Genomic DNA, 20,302 nt, shown 5'->3' with positions numbered 1-20,302 from the left:
ACTACAACCCCAGTTTTGATATTGCCTACAGGCTCGGGGTCTTATACGGTCTATTGTGATGCCTTACGGGTTGGCCTCGAAGCGGTGTTGATGTAGGACGGTAGGGTGATTGCCTACGCGTCCAGACAGTTGAAGATACATGAGAAGAACTACTATGTTCACGACCTTGAGTTAGCTGCCATTGTTCACACCCTGAAGATTTGGTGCCATTATTTATACGGGGTCCCATGTGAGATTTATACTAACCATCAGAGCTTGTAGCACCTGTTCAAGCAAAAAGATCTAAATTTGCGCCAGAGGAGGTGTTAGAGTTGTTGAAGGACTATGATATCACTATTCTATATCACCCAGGCAAGGCCAATGTGGTGGCCGATGCTTTGAGTTGCCGGGCGGAGAGTTTGGTGAGTTTGGCTTATTTACCAGCATCAGAGAGGCCTATGGAGAAGGATATTTAGGCCTTAGCCAGCTAGTTTGTGAGATTGGATCTTTCGGAGCCTAGTCGGGTTCTAGCTTGCGTGGTTTCTCGGTCTTCCTTATTAGATCGTATCAGGGAGAGACAGTATGATGACCCTCACTTGCTTGTCCTCAAGGACAAGGTTTAGCACAGTGATGTCAGAGATGTGACTATTGGTGATGATGGGGTATTGAGGATGCAGGGTCAGATTTGTGTACCCAATATTGATGGGCTTCGAGATTTGATTCTAGAGGAGGCCCATAGTTAGCGGTATTCCATCCATCCGGGTGCTGCGAAGATGTATTAGGATTTGATACAACACTATTGGTGGAGGCGGATGAAGAAAGATATAGTTGGATTCGTAGCTCGGTGTCTCAACTGTCAGCAGATGAAGTATGAGCACCAAAGATCGGGTGGGTTGCTTTAGCAGATAGAGATTTCGGAGTGGCAGTGCAAGCGGATCACCATGGACTTTGTAGTTGGGCTCCCATGGACTTTGAGAAAGTTCGATGCTATTTGGGTGATTGTGGATCGGCTGACCAAGTCCGCTCACTTTATTCCTGTGTGTACTACTTATTCCTTGGAGCGGTTGGCAGAGATCTATATCCAGGAGATTGTTCATCTGCATGGTATTCCGGTGTCTATCATTTCAGATAGAGGTACTCAGTTCACATCAAGGTTCTGGAGGGCCGTTTATCATGAGTTGGGTACTCGGGTGGAGTTGAGTACAGTATTTCACCCTCAGATGGACGGACAGTCCGAGCGCACTATTCAGATTCTTCAGGATTTGCTCCGTGCGTGCGTCATTGAGTTTGGAGGATCTTGGGATCAGTTCTTGTCATTGGCGGAGTTTGCTTACAACAACAGCTATCAGTCCAACATTCAAATGGCACCGTATGAGGCTTTATATAAGAGACGGTATAGATCCCCGATGGGTTGGTTTGAGCCGGGTGAGGCTAGATTATTGGGCACAAACTTGGTTCATGATGCTTTGGAGAAGGTTAAGGTGATTCAGGATAGACTACGTATAGCCCAGTCTAGACAGAAGAGTTACGCGGATCGGAAGGTTCGTGATGTTTCCTATATGGTTGGAGAGCGGGTTCTGTTTCGGGTTTCTCCTATGAAGGGCGTTATGAGATTTGGGAAGAAAGGAAAGTTGAGTCTGAGATTTATTGGCCCTTTTGAGATATTGAGGTATGTTGGGGAGGTTGTTTATGAGCTTGCCTTACCTCCCATCTTGGCCAAAGTTCATCTGGTATTCCATATTTCGATGCTACGAAGGTATCACGGCGATCCGTCGCATGTGTTGGATTTCAGTTCAGTCCAGTTGGACAAGGATCTATCTTATGTTGAGGAGCCAGTGGCAATATTGGACAGGCTGGTTAGAAATCTGAGGTCAAAGAAAATTGCATCAGTAAAGGTTCAGTGGCGGGGCCAACCGGTTGAGGAGGTGACCTGGGAGACCGAGCAGAATATGCGCAGCCGTTACCCTCATCTTTTCACTACTTCAGGTATGTCTTTATGATCGTTCGAGGACGAACGAATGTTTAAGTGTAGGAGGATGTGACGACCCGACCGGTCATCTTAAGAATTAACGCCCTGATCCCCTATTAACTGCTTTTCCCAAGTTTATTTCTGCTATTTTGATTTGCCATGATGTTCGGTTTTGAGTTTCGGAGAGTTTTGGGACACTTAGTCCCTAAATGAAAGCTTAAGTGTTGGAAAGTTGACCGTATTCAGAATAGTGTGAAAATGGCCTCGAAATGGAAATCTGATGGTTCCGTTAGCTCTGTTGGGTGATTTCGGGCTTAGGGGCGTGTTCGGATTGTGTTTTGCAGGTCCGTAGCTAATTTAGGCTTGAAATGCCGAAAGTTGAATTTTTGAAGTTTCCGGTTAGATAGTGAGATTTTGATCCGAGGGTTGGAATGGAATTTCGGAAGTTGGAGTAGCTCCGTAGGGTTGAATGTGACGTGTGTGCAAAAGTTCAGGTCATTCGGACGAGGTTTGATAGACTTTTTGATTGAAAGCGTATTTTTAGAATTTTTGGAATTCTTAGGCTTGAATCCGATGAAAAATAGGTGTTTTGATGTTGTTTTGAGCGTTCCGAAGGTTGGAAAAAGTTTGAATGATATTTTAGGATTGGTTGGCATGTTTGGTTGAGGTCCTGGGGGCCTCGGGATGAATTCGGATGGTTGACGGAAGGATTTGGAGTTCGAAGTTTGCTGCAGCAGCTGGTTTTCTATCATAGTTGCACCTGTGGTTTGGGCCCCGCAGGTGCGGAGCCATAGAAGCGGCGGAGAGACCGTAGAAGCAGAATTGAGGGAGGACAGCAGTTTCGCAGATGCGGGAGAATTTCCGCAGAAGTGGTACCGCATCTGCGAGTTGGAGACCGCAGGTGCGGAAGTCGACCTTTAAGTGAAAAGTCGTAGGTGTGACCTTGGATCCGCAGAATCAGGACCGTAGATGCGGTCCCAGAGTCGCAAATGCGGAAATCGCTGGGCAGAACATATAAATTCTTGCCTTCGCGAAATTTAGCCATTTTTCATCTTTTTCAAAATTGGAAGAAGCTTGGGGAGCACTTCTCAAGAGGGATTTTCAGAGGATTTCATTGGGGTAAGGTCTTTGATCTCTAAACTCATTATTGGAATGATTTTTATCAATTTAAGCATGAAAAATTAAGGAAAATCGGTGGTAATTGGAGGGTTAGGGTTTGTCTCATTGGAGACCTACGAGTGATGATTTGAGGGACAAATTGAGGTCCGATTTTGGTACTTTTGATATGACTGAACTCGTGAGAGTGCGAGAGTTCTGGAAATATAAATTTTTACCCGATTCCGAGACGTGGGCCTGAGGGGCATTTTGGTCATTTTATATAATTTCACGTACTAGCTTAGAATTTAATTATAGAATCAGGTACTTGAAGTGTTATTTACATTATGCAATTTAATTGAATAAATTTGGGCCATTTGGAGTAGAGTACTCGTGGCAAGAACGTGGTCTCGGGTTGATTTTGAGCCGGTTCGAGGTAAGTGGCATGTCTAACCTTGTGTGGGGGACATTCCCCTTAGGATTGGTATATTTGGTAATTGAAATGCCTTGTACATGAGATGACAAGTGCGTACTTGTGCTAATTGTTGGAAATCTGGTTTTCTTTAAGTAATTACTAGTATGTTTTCTTTCCTGTTTCTATTACTTGCACTATTAAGCATGTTGTTAGCTTAGGAAAGCATGTGTAAGTGACTTAATTGCTTTATTTGTTCAACCTGCCTTACTTGAATTCTGTGCAGCGTGCTAGGCTAGAATCATTTTTTGCCTTAATATGAACTATTGCCATTTCTATATATTTTCCTGTTGTTGTTGTGTATTTTTTTTGGGACTACGGATGTGGGATTCCGGTAGATCCCCTTACACAGTTATATAGAACTACGGGAATGCACCCGGTAGATTCCCCCAATACTGGGTACTTATATTTGGGACTACGGAACGGGATTCTGCTAGATCCCCGCTCACTATGAGTTGGATTACGGGATGGGATCCCGGGAGATCCATTGGATATGTACATATGGGACTACTGGACGGCATCCTGGGAGATCCCCAATTGTTATTATTGGCACTGAGCTATATTTCCTTTCCATGTTTACCTTGATTCTGTATAGTTGTTGATGTCTTGTACATCTTGTGTTATTTTACTGTTGTATTTGTTCATACTGTTGATTGTTATATTTTATTTTACCTCAGTAGGGCCCTGACCTTCCTCATCACCCAATCGAGGTTAGGCTTGGCACTTACTGAGTACTGCTATGGTGTACTCATTCCCTTTCTACGCATGTTTTTCATGTGCAGATCCAGGTACTGCTACTCAGGCCTACCATCCTTGAGGGAGGCGACTTCTCTAGAGACTTCGAGGTACATCTGTCGCGTCCGCAGACTGAGAAGTCCTTTTCTATTCTAGTTGTTAAACATTGCCCTTTTGTATTTTTCTTTCTTGTTAGATATTCTAGAGTTAGACTATTAGATATTCCAAAGGCTTGTGTTTCCGTGAGTTTTCGGGTTTTGGGAAAGTGTACTTGTTTTTGAGAATGTTGTGTTGTATATACCGAGTGGCATTATAACTATTGTTCCATTTAGTTATTTTGGCTTTTGATTATTTCTTCCGCAAGTTTCGTTTATGTTCCGTATTTGTTAGGCTTACCTAGTCGTAGAGACTAGGTGTCGTCACGGCAGTTCACGGAGGGCGAACTGGGGTCGTGACAGAAGTGCACGCTGGCGTGACTTCTTTTCTGTTAGTGTCATACCCTAATTTAGAACGAGGATCGGATTAGTTACAAAGCCAGATGTCCTTTTGGTTACTGGTATGTCCCCCCCCCCGGCTCAAGTTGTCCGCTCGGGTAAGCCAGGTCTAAAACAATACACCCAGGTTTTAAACCTATAATAACATAGCCTCATGTCGGATCCCTAGTAGGAACGCTTGTTTGCATCACATGCATTTGACTTTCGGGACTCAACATAGGGGTTGGGTCCGTCTAGGATAGGTGTACCCAAATTAAAAGACCATCCTGATGCATCTTACGTGCTACTTGCGTATTTGTCTGTTTTGGCTTGCATGTTGATTTGGCTTCTAGAATAGGGAAAGAAAATCAAAAAAAAAAAAAAGAAAATAGAGTGAGAGGTAGGTATTTGAAATATCCTGAAATTTTGCCAAAATTTTGAAAAGAAAAAAGAAAAAGTCATTTCAAAATAATTCAATTTCTGTTCTGTCAAAACTGGCGGAACTACGCGAGTCTGATTCTCACCGGATGTGAGATACGTAGGCAAACCTCATCGTTTTCGGCCCCCCAATTTTAAAAAAAAAATCAAAAATATTTTCCTTTACTTCCTTCTTTAGAAAAGTCTTTCTTTAAGACCCTAATTTTAAAAAACAAAATCCAAAAATATTTTCCTATACTTGCTTCTTTAGAAAAGTCTTTCCTTAAAGCCCCAATTTTCAAAAAAATCCAAAAATATTTTACTTCTTTCTTTAGAAAAGTCTTTCTTTAAGACCCCAATTTTCGAAAAATCCAAAAATATTTTCTTTTCTTTCTTCTTTAGAAAGTCTTACTTTTAGACCCCAATTTATAAAAATACAAAAATATTTTCTTTTTAATTATCTCAAAATCCATAAATTTTTTCATTTTTTTGTCGAAAATTCAAGATTCAAAAAATATTTTCTCTTTTCTTTCGAAGTATTTCTTTCATAAATTCAAAGTAAAAGTCCAAAAATTCAAAAATATTTCCTTTCTTCTTTAGAAGGTTTTCTTTTGAAATTCCCAAAACAAAAAAATCAACTCAAAATTCAAAAATATGTTTTTTCTCTCCTATAAGTCTTTCTCCCAAAAATTTTAAAAAAAAAAACAAATCAAAATCCAGAAATATTTTCTTTCTTCTTCAAAAGTCTTTCTTTCGGAAATTAAAAAATAATAATTCAAAATCCAAAAAAAAGAGTTAGTTTATTTACTTTATTCCTGATCTTCTCGAACTATGCAAGATCTAATTCATCTTCCCCCATGATAAGTAGGCAATCCACATCAGGTTCGATCAAATGATTTTGAAAGAAAAAAGAAAAGAAAGAAAAAAAGAGAGGAAGAATGATAATAATAAGGACCGACTGAGTCCATTCTAACATGTTTTTGTTTTGAATTGTGAAGAAAGTTGAGGTGGTCGGTTTGTAGTAAGCTGGCAACACAAGATCCAAAGGAAAAATGTCATTGACAACTGACATCGAAACTGTTGCAAGCAGTCATGAGACTCGGGGTTAGAGGGTTCAACAAGAGTCTAATGTGGTTGAAGAAAACAAGAGTACTGAAATAAAAAATGACTAAAATATGTCAAGCATGGGCCAATGGCCAAGGACCGCCCTTTTCTTCTCATAGTTTCCCAGAATTCACACACATCTCGACAACTGCCATTCTGGTCTTATTGTCTGATCAATCCTATCCACCTGAGTTCAGTCATTATCCCAACTATACAACTACAACTGGAACTTCTGTTGTGCTCTCTCAAAGTTTGTCATTGACAACCAATCAGACAACCACTACTGTTATGCCCGTCTTCACCATCCCACAACCGATGGTGATGCAGAAGAAAACTCATGAGTCACAGTTTGCTACCCAGCAAGAACAATCCCACTCTCCTGAGTACCACTCGTACCTATTTGATTTTCCTACAAAGATTGAGAAGCCTGCCCGAAAGATGGCACACGCAGAAATGACCCAAAGAGTGAAAAGCTTAGAACAATAGTTGAAAAATATGCAGGGGTTGGCAGGTCAGAAGAGTATTGCCTTCAAGGATCTATGTATGTTCCCCGATGTCCAATTTCCACTTGGTTTCAAGATCCCCACATTTGAAAAGCATGATGGACATGGAGACCCCATAGCCCACCCGAAAAGGTATTGCAATCAGCTAAGAGGTGTAGGAAGAAGTGAAGAATTGCTAATAGCTTATTTTGGGGAAAGCCTTAAGGGAGTAGCCTCCGAATAGTTTATGGATCAAGATACATCTCGCTGGTATGCCTGGGATGACATGGCACAGGCCTTTGTTAAACAGTTCCAATATAACATCAACATCGCCCCGAATCGTAATTCTCTTTCAAATCTGAAGGAGAAACCAACTGAAAGTTTCAAGGAATATGCCATTAAATGGAGAGAGAGCAAGCGGCTAGAGTTAAGCCACCCATGGATGACCACGAGTTAATCACTATCTTTCTTTAGGCTCAAGAGCTAGATTATTTTCAAAACATGATGACCGTAGTGGGAAAATCCTTCTCAGAAGCAATCAAAATGGGGGAAACGGTTGAAAATGGCCTTAAGACGGGCAGAATTATAAGTCAAGCAGTTCTCAAAGCCGTAACTCAGGTTGTCCAGATTCAATCTGATAATTTTGGTGACATGAATGAAAAGGATGAAGAAACCATGATGATATCAGGGTCGCAAAGAGGTCCTAGGAGAACATATCGAAGGTTTGAGCAGCCTTGTCAGGTTTACGATGATTCTTCTGAGAACTACTATCCACCTCATAACTCACAATACTCTATTGCTCCACTTCAGTATGTTGTCCAGCCACCAAATCACCCAAAAAGGCAAGCACGAGCATCACAAAATCTCTACCAGCCTCCACAAAATTTTCAAGTGCCCTATAACCCACATCCAAGCCAGGGGTATAGAAGGGAACAAAGGTTAAAAGATAATTTTACACCAATAGGAGAGTCCTATGCAAGCTTATTTGAGAAGTTAAAGCATTATGACATGATTGCACCCATTCCTCCAAATCATGTGGACCCACGTGCAAGAAGCTTTGACCGCTCTAAACGGTGTGAATACCATTCCAATGCCTAGGGGTTAAATGTTGAAAGCTGTCGGGATTTGAAAAGAGAAATAGAAAGGATGATCCAGGAAAAAACTGATCATGATCCAAGACAGTGACATCTAGAATATCGTGTAGAATCCTTTACCTACACATGATAATGCACACTTTGTGGGGATGATGCGTGATGATAGGAAGTATGAAATTGGAGAAGGCTCTGCTGATTCTGATGAGCAAATTTGTGGCTAAATGTCAAGCCTGAGCAATTGAAAAGTCATTCCCTCCTTACTAGGAAGGAATCTTGGTAGTTTGTTTTGATATTTTTTTCTACTATCTGGGTTATTTCAGGGTTGTCATCCAAATTTTATTTGTTTTATAGAGTCAAGCCCTTCTATCCCTCTATTCTGTTTGTGTGAGTCTTGTCTATTTATTTTGTTGCTATTTTCATTAGTTGGGTTATTTTAGGGCTGTAACTCGGATTTTAGGTTATTTGTCTTGTTGTTTACTCAATGAAATACAGTTTGTCCTTTTGTGTCATTTTATGCTTAGTTCTCTTCTCGCTAGTTTTAATGATATGACATGCATGCAGAATTGGACAATTGAGGAAAAGATACTTTTGAGGATGAAAAAGAGTTGAAATACCTTGGAATTAAGCCCGAGTAAAATTCAAGTGGAACTAGAATAGTCATACCCGTGGAGGTTAAAAATCTTTACCTTCAAAATCATTGTGAAGATCGGGTTGAGGAAGAATCAATTGAAGTTTGTTGGAAAGTTTGACACTAAGGGTTGGTAAGTGTATTGTGACCACGACACACCAATAAGACAGACATGTTTGTCAATGTTGTGATCGCAAAAAGATACTATGTTTGGCGTTCTCGATGTGGGGAGGCCCTTTTTCTATTACCCAAACACTTTATACCCTTTGTCACCATTTTTGAGCCTGTGTTATTTTCTTTGATCACCCTATTTTGGAATCAAATCTAGAGTAAAAAAATGAATGAAATAATAACAATAAAGGTCCATGCCTCAAGAGTACAAACTGGGGCAGATCTTTGAAAGTTCAAGTGAAAAAAAAACTGTCGAAGGTCCATGCCCTCAGAAGATAGAAATTGGGGCAAACAAAAAGAAAAAAAAAAGAAAAAAGGGGAAAAAGAAAGAAAAAAAAAGAGAAAAAAAATAAAGAAAGATGAAAAATAGTTTAGGTCGGATGTTTAAACTACGTTCGACTTGATTCCTTAAAAAAAAGGATATGTAGGTAGCCTCACGGTTCGGTCCAACCAAATAAGAAAGAAAAAAAATTCCAAAAATCCCTAATAGCTGAAACTGGGCAATGATTTTATTTCATTTTTGAAAGAGTCGATTCCAAGAGTTGTAAGTCTACAACCCCATCATTTTGAGTCTACTTTGAGCCTTCATGCCGACCCTTCTTTCCAACCCTATCCAAAAACCTTCCCAATAAGACCTCCCGATAAGCCTTCAAGAATGTCAAGAGACGCATGCAATGATCAACAGTTGTCACACGACAGAGAACACTGTCAAGTTGCTCAAGAAGGCAACAGAAGAAAAAAAGAGAAAGAAAAAATGAGAGAGTCTTGCTAGTGAAAACCTTCACGGGCACTGTAATGCGACGGTAAGGAGAGATAAATAAATGAGAGAGACTTGTTGGGAAAACACCTCGGGCACCACTAGTCGAAAGTGAGTCGTGAAATTGATGTGAAGGATTGACACAAACAAGCCCGATTTCAAAGGTCATAAGAATGGTAAAAAGGAAGATTGGATTAGTTTGATAGATCAGGTCGTTGAGTCCAAAATTCATGTCATGATCATTAAGGCTAGTTATTGAAAGAAAAAAAGAAAAAAAAACTCTTCCTTTCTGTCCTTCCGAAAGGGACATTTCTTGTTAATACTGCTTCTTTGCATCATTGTGTCTTTCACTCTGAGTCAGTTCTTGTCAAAACAAGGAAGCAAAAAAAAAATTCAAAATCTGCTACCTGCTTTTCAGTTGCACAAAATAAATCTGGCCAGCACACTCAGTTGTTACTGTCAATATACCTTGAGGATTCATGCAAAGGCTTCCCCAAAAAGACTCTTGTCAGCCTACTTGGCGCAAGAAAGATAACTGGTGATTCTCTCTGACAGACAAATTGCTCAAAAGCAAGAAGTCATTCAAGATATAGGAAAAGGTCACCTAAGCAAAGATCTTCAGTTGGTATAAGGTTGATTGAGCCGCAAATACAAATGGTACTGGGTGTGAAACAATTAGAGTTGGTGCAGAACAAAAGTCTTTTGAGACCGACTTAAGTTGATTGAGCAGAAGCCTACCTGCCCAAGACTCAAGGCCACAAACCGACCACCATTTTCAAAACTAACAAATTTTTCTTTGTGTGAAACAGGAACAAAGCAGTGCAAGAAAAATTGTTCAAAAAAAAGAAAAAAAACAAACAAAAAAAAGAGAAGGAAAAGAAAAGAAGAGAAGAGACTACAAAGGGAAGTTTCTCAAATCTTTTTCCTTTATTTGTCTTGCTATTGTGCATAAAATCTTGCCATTGATCTTCACATTTTTCCTCCTAGGATAAAAAGTCCTAGTCTGATGGACTTTCCTCCCAATATAAATCTTAGTTTGATGAATTTTTCTCCTAAGATAACAAAAAAGAGGACCTAGTATGATGAACTTTCTCCTAGGATAGAAATCTTAGTCTGATGAATCTTTCTCCTCAGATACCAAAAAAAAAAAGACCTAGGATGATAAACTTTTTTCTAGGATCAAAATCTTCGTCTGATGAATTTTTTTCCTAAGATAGAAGAGCTAGTCTGATGAACTTTCTCCTAGGATCAAAATCTTAGTCTGATGAATCTTTCTCCTAAGGTAGAAAACCTAGTTTGATGAATTTTCTCCTAGGATTAAAATCTTAGTCTGAAAAATCTTTCTCCTAAGATACCCCCAAAAAAAAGAGACCTAGTTTGATGAATTTTCTCCTAGGATACAAAATCTTAGTCTGATAAATTTTTGTCTTAAGATAGAAAAAACTAGTCTGATGAACTTTCTCCTACGATCAAAATCTTAGTCTGATGAATTTTTCTCCTAAGATAGAAGACCTAGTTTGATGAACTTTCTCCTAGGATACAAAATCTTAGTCTAATGAATCTTTCTCCTAAGATAGAAAAACCTAGTCTGATGAACTTCCTCCTAGGATCCAAATCTTAGTCTGATGAATTTTTCTCCTAAAATAGAAGATCTAGTCTGATGAAATTTCTCCTAGGATAGAAATCTTAGTCTGATAAATCTTTCTCCTAAAATACCAAAAAAAAGACCTAGTCTGATGAATTTTCTCCTAGGATCAAAGTTTTAGTCTGATGAACTTTCTCCTAAGATAGAAAACCTAGTCTGATGAACTTTTCTCCTAGGATCAAAATCGTAGTCTGATAAATATTTCTCCTAAGATAATAAATTAGAAAACCTAATATGATGAACTTTCTCCTAGGATAGATGTCTTAGTCTGATGAATTTTTCTCCTAAGATATAAAAACCTAGTCTGATGAATTTTCTCCTAGGAAATTAAAAACAAAAAGAAAAAAAAAAGAAAAGAGGATATCTCGATTAAAAGAGGGTCTTTTGCCTTTGAAAAAGCGCTGGGGCAATCTGTTTAAAAATGTTTTTTCTCAAAAAAAAAGAAAAAATAAATCCTTCTTGGTTCATTTTATCATAGGTACACATTCAGTAGTCTCACTTTCCAACATAGGATGCCAGCATAACCTGGTAATCTTTTCCAGCATAGGGTCCCACTCCCTAGTGGATGCCAGCATAACTTGGTAATCTTTTCCAACATAGGCCTCCACTCCCTAGCTGATGCCAGCATAATCTGGCAATCTTTTCCAACATAGGGTCTCACTCCTTAGTTGATGCCAGTATAACCTGGTAATCTTTCTAACTTAGGGCCTCCAATCCCCAATTGATTTCATTTTAGATATAGGGTCTCCACTCCCTAATATTTTTTTCTCAAGGATACACAATCCTGATTTTATTGCTTTCAATAAAGAAGTAGTTTAGATTTTTGTTACAATAACTCGCGAAATATTCCTAGTGAAAACTGTGGCAGAAAAATTTCGTTCGTTTGTTTGCTTTGGAGCCTGAGCAGGTTTTTACCTTGAGGCACAAGTTTCGAGATGACCAAAAGAAGGAGTCTCAATCCAGAATAAAAAAAAGAAGAAAAAAGAAAAAGTAGTGAACTCAAAGTACATAAGCGGAGAAAAGATGTGGACTGCTCAAGACATAATAGAAGTCACAAGCTTTGCATGTCCCGCCTTGATCCGAGAAGTTGAAAAAGGAATGAACCAACACCTGCAGCTAACAAGCATCAAGATCCAGATCAGAGTATGCATGAAGAACCAACCAATACCCAAGAACAAGCTTCAGAAGACTCATAGATATGAATTTTGTAACTCATAGCTGGTAGACTTAGTTAGTCTTTTAAATTTTGATTTTGATGTAATAACAGAAACCACGGACCGGAACCTCAATGGCACCTCAACGGCTATCCACCTTGTTACTCCATCACTCTTCCTAATTCTGAACTACACGTGGCCTGATTCCTTTATAGCCAAGGATATGTACGTACTCAGATACCAGGGCTCGGTCACATTCTCCTTTCTCTTAGTTTTTGGTCTCTCTTAATAAGGGCCGGTTCAAAAAACTTGTCTCGTCGTTCTTTGTCTGAAAACTCTTCGTGTTTCCAGTCAAAGAGGGGCAACTGTAGATATGTAATTTTTGACTCTCCTCAGAATTTTCACATTTTTAGCATTTAGATATTAGTTTAGGTCTAATAGTACTATTTTCACTATTTTTTTAACTTTTACTTTATAAACATTACAAAAAATATTTTTTATCTTTAAGTTAAAGTCAATTAGTATATTTATATTTCTAGTATTATAACATTTGAAAATACAAAAAAAATTAATTTCACTCGTAGTATTTAGTTTTATATTAGTTTATTTTAATTTAGAGTGATTTTTATATTTTTATAGATGCATTGTATTATTTGTTCTTTTTAGCCTTAGTTCAAACCCAAAAAAAAATATGGTCCAACCTAATTACTCTTAGCCCATTCTTCCCAACCCATTAGCCCACTTAAGTGCAAGATTTAATCCTAACCATCTATTTCCTTCTAATCCAATGGCCATCATCCCTTCCCACCTTCATATAAAATATCAAATTATAGAAACCCTACCCCAAATTTTCAATTCCTAGACCTAGCTAAGACTAGAAAAGAAATAAAGAACGGCGATTCAAAAAATGGAAAAAAGAGCACAGCCGCCAATCTAACTTTGTCTCGATTTTGGTCTTCAATTTCAAGACAAAGGTTCACCTTTTGCTATTTGGACATTTCTGATTTTCTCTTGAAACATTCACACATAAATAGAGAGGAAGGGAGTGACGTGACACCTCCACAGTTCCCTATTTGCTCCATTAACATAGTCACGTGGTTGAAAGGCAACGGTAACCAAATTTAACCTTCAAGGAGATAGGTCCAGTTGGAACTAAGATCTATGGATGCCTTTTATTAGCTATTCTCTTGCCACTTGTTGCTGAGGCATTATCACCGAAAAAGGACTCAGAGAACAATACAAAGAAAAGCAGTTCCCAATGCAAACTCCGGTATCGATTTGAGACTCCGGTTTGTAATTTCGGTATTTCGATTCAAAGATTGTTGCTTTGTTTAGCCCGATTGATTTGCAATTCTCAGCTTTGTTCATCAATAAAAGGTCCATTTCACAATTTTTATTCTCATTTTATTGTGTTATGATAACTTGATGCGCATGTTGGTTGATTTGTGATTCTACGTTGTTTGAGTAGCATGTTTTAATTTTTAATTAAATTGCTTTAATTAGTTTTTATTTTGATTGTGATGTATGTAGTCTTGCGTTCTTGAATAAATGCTTTAAATTGGGTAGATGTAAAATTTAGAGTTGTTTCTTTTTTGGCAAGTAATAAGAATGGGCCATAAGGTGGGTCTTGAACCATATGGAATCTGGCCAAATAAAGCTAGCCTATTTGCTCCCCAGTTATATCCTGTCCACAAATTTGGCATCCCAACAATCTCAAAGATTAGGAAAATAATTTAAATGCGCTAGTTGCTTTAGACGCGTTATAATAAAATTATCATAGCTACGGGTACGGTTCCCGTGACGTAGTTGTGATTCGTAATTTGAGTGTGCATTTCAAGTGACCAGATCATAATAACTTCTAATAATAATAAAATAAACATGTTGTAAATCGCGGGTGCATTTCATGTGACATTGTTTGCAATGTGTACCAAAACGACAAGTGTGCGACAATCGTGCCTTGTTCCAGAAAATAATTCCATAAATATTTAAAAGCGGTTATAAAGTTAAAAATGCACAATAGATTTATAACATGTACTAAATCAGATAATTAGGCCAATTATTGATAGTTAAGTGACCGTGTTAAAACCACGGAACCCGAAAATGCCTAACACCTTCTCCCGGGTTAACAGAATTCCTTATCTAGAATTTCTGGTTCGTCGACTTTAAATAAAGTCGATTTTCCTCGATTTGGGATTTTAAAAATAAACTGATGACTTGGGACACCAATAATTATTCCAAGTGGCGACTCTGAATTAAATAAAATAATCTCATTTTGATTATGTCACTTTAATTGGAAAAACTCCCCTATACCCCTTTCAGGGTAGAAAAAGGAGGTGTGACAGTCCACAGATTGAGCTTTTCACTGTTCTAGATGACTCTGATTCAACTGAGATAATCGAAAATAAGGCTGTGGTTAAGTGTGAAGCAACAGAAGAAGAGTTCAAACCCTCATCCACCTTTCCACATCTACAACATGTAGTAGAAGAGAATGAGAAACAAATGATCTTGGACATACCAGAGGAATATGCACTTGACTGTTCGTCTTTGTTTTTTTATTCTAACCTTGATCATGTGGATTTTATTTTTAGAGATTTACATGAATATGCATGGATTGATCCTGTAAAAGAATGCAGAAATATGTTGAGGATGATCATCAGAGAACAATTCACCGCTCAATATGAGGACAAGAAAGAAAGAAAAGAGCGGGTCTTGCAGGTATTCTCGGAAAAATTGGGCTTAATGAGCTCCATAAAGAATTCCAAGGAGCGAAAACGAGGAATGAACTCAGAGTTAGGGGTGGAGTCCATAAGTTCTCAGGAAAAAAAAAGTTAAGGGAAGTTTCCTCTACCTTATGCTTTTTAATTGTGTGTCATGAAGACATGCCACAACTTAATGTGTGGGGTGGGGGATATTTGTATGTATGTTTTAGTTTTCTTTTGTTAGTTGTAGTAGCTAGAAATAGAAAAAAATTAAAAAAAAAACATAAAAATTTCAAAAATATTTGACTTTTTCTGATGATGGATATCATTCGATGGGTTTCTTGAGGGATTAAAGTCGAAAGAAAAAGGACAAAAAGATTTTCTTTTATTAGGTAGTGTAATAATTCCCCCTTGGTTTTTCTTTGTGTCGCGGTTCTTTTTCAAGGGGTTTGTTTGAACCGGGTGTAGTTAGTTTTTATTTTTGTTAGAAGTAGGAAATCTTGTGCTATGATTTGAATTGAAAAAATATCTCTTGACTTTGTTGTGCCTTGAGAATAGTGAGTGCTTTATTTGTGATGCTTAGTCTCAGTTTTTGGCTCTTGTATAAGTGACTTAAATGGTATGATCTTAACTTTGCTTAACTTCTTTGACTAGAGTGTCTTGGTAGTCCAATCCTAAATGAGTTATATGTCATGTGGGTGTGAGGTTTTGTATTATTCTGTGCATTGCATTTGATGTCTAGAACTTGCCATGTATATTTACAAAGCGAAATAATAGTTTCATTCAGTCTTGAAAGTGATACAAATGTTTCTTTGTTGAGTCAGATGTATGATTTTACCCACCTAATTGTTGTGTATCTTAGTTAACCCTGTTGAGCCTACAATCCTGTTTCTTTGGCAACCACATTACATGCCTTACCCATTTGTTTGAATTGACCATCTATTTAAACCTTGTACCTCTCTTGAGCAATTGAAATCATTATGAATGTTGTACAAGTTGAAGTGTGGGGTGAGGGATATTTGTATGAGTGAAACTAATAAAATAAGGAGAAAGGTGTACGATTTTGAAAAAGTAAGAGCCACTTGAATTGAAAAAGAAAGAAAAATATAGTTGTATTGTTGTGCAAATATTCTAGGATAGTGGTATCTCTTGATGTAATTGTGCATAAAGAAGTAGGAAGTTAATGCATATTGATGTGAAGGTGGAGTGTAAGCACGTAATTTTTGACCCGCACAATTTTTAAGAGTTATTTTTTATATTTGTAGTATTTTTAGTATCTATTTGATTTTACGGAATTTTAGTATATTTTTATCTTCAATTTTTAAAACATAAACTGAAAATACAAAAAAAAATATTTCATCACTTATTTTCTTATTTGTACTTAGACCATTAGTATTTATAGTAATATATTTTTATTTTTACTATGATTTCAACTTATTTTTCTCTACCCTTATTTGAGTATAATATTTGAAAATACAAAATATATATATATAGTTACATATTATGATATAGTTTTACTTTAATTAATTGGAATTAATTTTATATTTAATACTCCCTCCGTTTCAATTTATGTGAACCTATTTCCTTTTTAGTCCGTGCCAAAAAGAATGACTTCTTTCCTTATTTAGAAACAATTTACCTTTACACAATGATTTATAGCCATACAAAATATATGTGCCTCATTTTACACCACAAGATCAAAAGTCTTCTCTCTTTTCTTAAACTCCGTGCCCAGTCAAATGGGTTCACATAAATTGAAACGGAGGGAGTAGCATATTTTAAATTATTTTAATTAAGTTTCTTAGTTGATGGACTTTAAGGGTTGAAATCTAAATTTTGGAGCCCAATTTCGGATTTCTTAAGCCCATTTTCCCCTAGCCCAATCCCTTAACCCTAAGCCCCTTCCCTTATACAAAAAATACACATGCACACACACTGAAAAAAAGAAAAAAACGGACGAGAAACAGAGGCTCACCCAAGGCCCTTCACCAAAAAAAAAATATATGCTGCCTTCAACTTCTTTTTTGATCTTTCTGGTCATTTTTAATAGTGTTGCTGATGAATCTTTTGCTATTAAATTAAACAATATCCTTGCCTTTTATTTTCCCCCAATTTCCTTCCCAAAATCACCATGATTTTTTCCACCAACTCCGAACTATAGAGCCTTCACCCACCAGCCACACACTCACGTAGATAGGGAGGGGAAGTCACGCATGAACAGGGAAAGGAGCTTTGGACAGAATCAACACAAGAAAATATCTCTGTTTTTGGGAGTTAGTTCATGATTGAATTCAAGGAAAAAATGTTCTGTTTCTTCTGTTTAAATTTTGGATTTCGTTTTCAAATTATGGAGTTTGTTTGGGTCGTATTTGAGTTCGAGTTCGTCGGCGAGATTCCAGTTTCTACGACGAAGTTCGGTCAGTCTGGGTCGAGGTTCTGTTCCTGATCTTATTGCTTGTGAGCTTCAAAACAGTCAGTCTGATCTTATGCTAATTGTGTGTTATTTTGGTTGAATTTCTTGTGATTGAGTTATAGTTAGTCTTTTCTTTAATTGAATGAATTTCATTGGCTGAATACATTTGGGATATAAATTGATGAAATAATATATGTGATGAATAATGATTAATTTGAGAATTAGACTTGAATTTAAGATGAAGTAATTTGGAATTGGGATTAACTTTACATTCTTCTTTTATCAAATGGGTCGTGGGCTTAGACACTTAACTCGAAAGAGAGATTAGAACATGAATATTTTGTTTGGTTTTAGTTTATTGTGTTGATCGGTAGGAGCATGTTTAAGTCGTCAACACTCGGGTAGACAAACTTAAGACTTTTTCTTTTCTTTTATTTGAGGTGAGTGGTCGTTCCCTTTAGTTTATACTCATGAATATGCCCCATAGGCTTTGTAAATATTTTTATCCGGGAATGCCCCGTAGTGAATGTAAAAGGAGGCCGAAGTATCATCAATGGAGCATTAGCTTAGCATAGTATAGATCTTTTAGTACTTTTGTTATTATTTTTATTTTATTAGGTTGGGACGACCTCGAGTCTCTTGTGTGTTTATTTTATTTTATTTTGTATTTTTTGCCTCAGTTAGAATATCATTTAAAGCCAACTATATTATGTATGCAACCATACTAGTTACGGGACTCGAGGAATGCTTAACACCTTCTCCCCGAGTCAAATGAACCCCCTTATCTAGAATTTCTGGTGCAGTCAGTTTTTAGAGTCAACTGTGTTTTGAGAGATTTTTTTTTAAAGATGATGTCCTAGCACACCGAAACCAAGTGTCTGGTGGCAACTCTAAGAAAAATCCCTTTTAAACAAATGTTTTGTCACTTTCTAACTGAAAACCCCTTTTGAGCTTCAAAAATCACTTTATCTTTTTTAAATGGGTTAGTGAAGTTAAAAAAAGGGGTGTGACAGCTTTGACGACTTTACTGGGGACTTGTAGGTTCGAGCTGATACTTTGATCTTCTTGGCTTTTTAGAATATTCGGTTGAGGTTTTTATGTTTTTTTTTGCTTTATTTGATTTTTATTTTGTTTACGTCGTTTTATTATTTGCTAGTTGTTTATGTGTTTACAGTTTTTCTTTATGTGTTACTGCTTTATAACTGTCATCATATGCATTAACCAGTCAATTCTTTCTGCAACAAGTCTCGTTGTATGTGTCGCGTACACGAACTCTTCGTTGGGTCACCCTTATTTTATGAGTATGGAGTGGGTGAAAAGCTTGATCAGCCACCATCGACCATACGCTCCCCTGAATTGCCTTGTTAGTAAATCCCAAACGAAGGTCAGCCTTTAGGTCATTTTTATTTGCATCATATCATTATGACTTAGCAGGACCTGGTCCTAGGTACCATGTCCTTTGTAGGAAACCTGTCCAAATTATGTCAAATGGGCTCGCCGCCCCAAAAGGATATTCAATCATCCTATGTGGTAGAAAGGTCATTTGCGGACTGGTGTTTGGGATAAAAGGGTGAAAAATGAAGTAAGAGAGAATATTGAGGGTTTTACCACTTTTAGTTTGTTGCCCCATTTTCTAAAAGAAAATCAAAAAAGATTTTACATTTTCCATCATTTTTCAGAAAAGACAAAAAATATGTTTTCTCCAAATCAGTTGTTTTTTTATTCTCTCCCATATCCAATCTTTCTAAACTACACATACCTGATTCTTGTCTTTCGGGGCGGGATACGTAGGCAGCCCATATAGGGTCCAGTCTTCCTAGTGAGTCTTAAGTTCTTGGCTTCAGGGGTCGTAGCCAAATCTTGCATGTCTAGCCACTTTTGGCTACATCGGTCATTTTGTAAAATAGGCTATTTTTACAAAGTGGTTTGTTGAACCGTGTCCGGAGAGTCTTGAATCTACAATCAGCTCTTTCCTAATTTTAAGGTCCATCCTTGTTGATTTGCATGTTTAGCCACTTCTGGCCATCTTGGTCATTTTGCAAAATGGGGTCATTTTCGCCAAAATGGTTCATTAACCCATGTCTCAGAGTCTTGAGTCCATAACTAGGTGTCCTATTACTTTAAGGTCCATCTTTGTAGAATTTGCATCTCTAGCCACGTTTGGCCATATCGGTCATTTTTGCAAAATTAGGTCATTTTTGCGAAGTAATTTCTAGGGCCATAATTATTGGGAATTTGAAGCCATATAAGCCTTAGTGAGGTATTTTCATGTCTTTGGGGTTACCTTTGTTGAGTTTGCACTAATAGTCACTTTTGGCCACGTAGGCCATTTTAATAGCCAAATTATTTCTTCCCTGTGTCCAATAGGAGGTGTTGTGGTCTCACATAGTGTCTCGAGTCACTAATCTATTTAGTCTTATTTTTCTCATTCAGGTATGAATTCATTTACCAGGGCTCGAGCATGACAGATACCCCAAGACCATTCTAGTCAGGATCGTTGCATACATGAGCTGCTTGAGGATACTTTTATGTTTTGAGTCTGTCATTCATGTTGTCTTTTACTTTCTAGTCTTGTACAGTAGTATCGAGTCTTTTAGGTGGTATCACAATTTGTCGTAATCTAGTTGAATTTGTTGAATCTTTTGTTATCATAATTCCTTTGATGTATTTGAAAAAAAGAAGTTATAAATGAAAAATAAAATAAAAAAATTATTTTTAGTTTATTTTATCCATTACTTTTTCAAAACTATGCTTGGTCTGATTCATGTGGAACATGATACGTAGGCAACCTATAAAGGGTTTGATCGAATCATTTTTGAAATTAAAAGAGAAAAAGAAGAAAAAAAGGAATGAAGTTGTGGGACGTGAGGGGTGAGAGAAAGAAAAGAGTAATAATTAGAAAGAAAAAGAGAGGAAGAAAAATGAGCAAGCCAATAGTGCTAGAAAAGAAAGAAAAGAGAAGATTGAAATGAACAAAATTGGGATGATGCAAAAGTGACCTTGTGACCCTCAAAG

At 37.4% G+C, this 20,302-nt stretch overlaps 1 long non-coding RNA gene across 1 annotated transcript; it reads left to right on the top strand.

Moving 5' to 3' along the window:
- Positions 1-16,818: 16,818 nt before the first annotated feature.
- On the top strand, positions 16,819-20,013 carry LOC138874517 (uncharacterized). The gene is made up of 2 exons (XR_011401496.1): positions 16,819-17,346; positions 19,721-20,013. It is a non-coding gene; the product is annotated as an uncharacterized lncRNA (long non-coding RNA).
- The last annotated feature ends 289 nt before the right edge of the window (positions 20,014-20,302 follow it).

The sequence above is a fragment of the Nicotiana sylvestris genome, chromosome 8, assembly GCF_000393655.2.
Source record: "Nicotiana sylvestris chromosome 8, ASM39365v2, whole genome shotgun sequence".
Taxonomy (NCBI): Eukaryota; Viridiplantae; Streptophyta; class Magnoliopsida; order Solanales; family Solanaceae; genus Nicotiana; species Nicotiana sylvestris.
The sequence above is the reverse complement of the archived record's forward strand: the minus strand, read 5'-3'. Positions and strand labels throughout refer to the sequence as shown.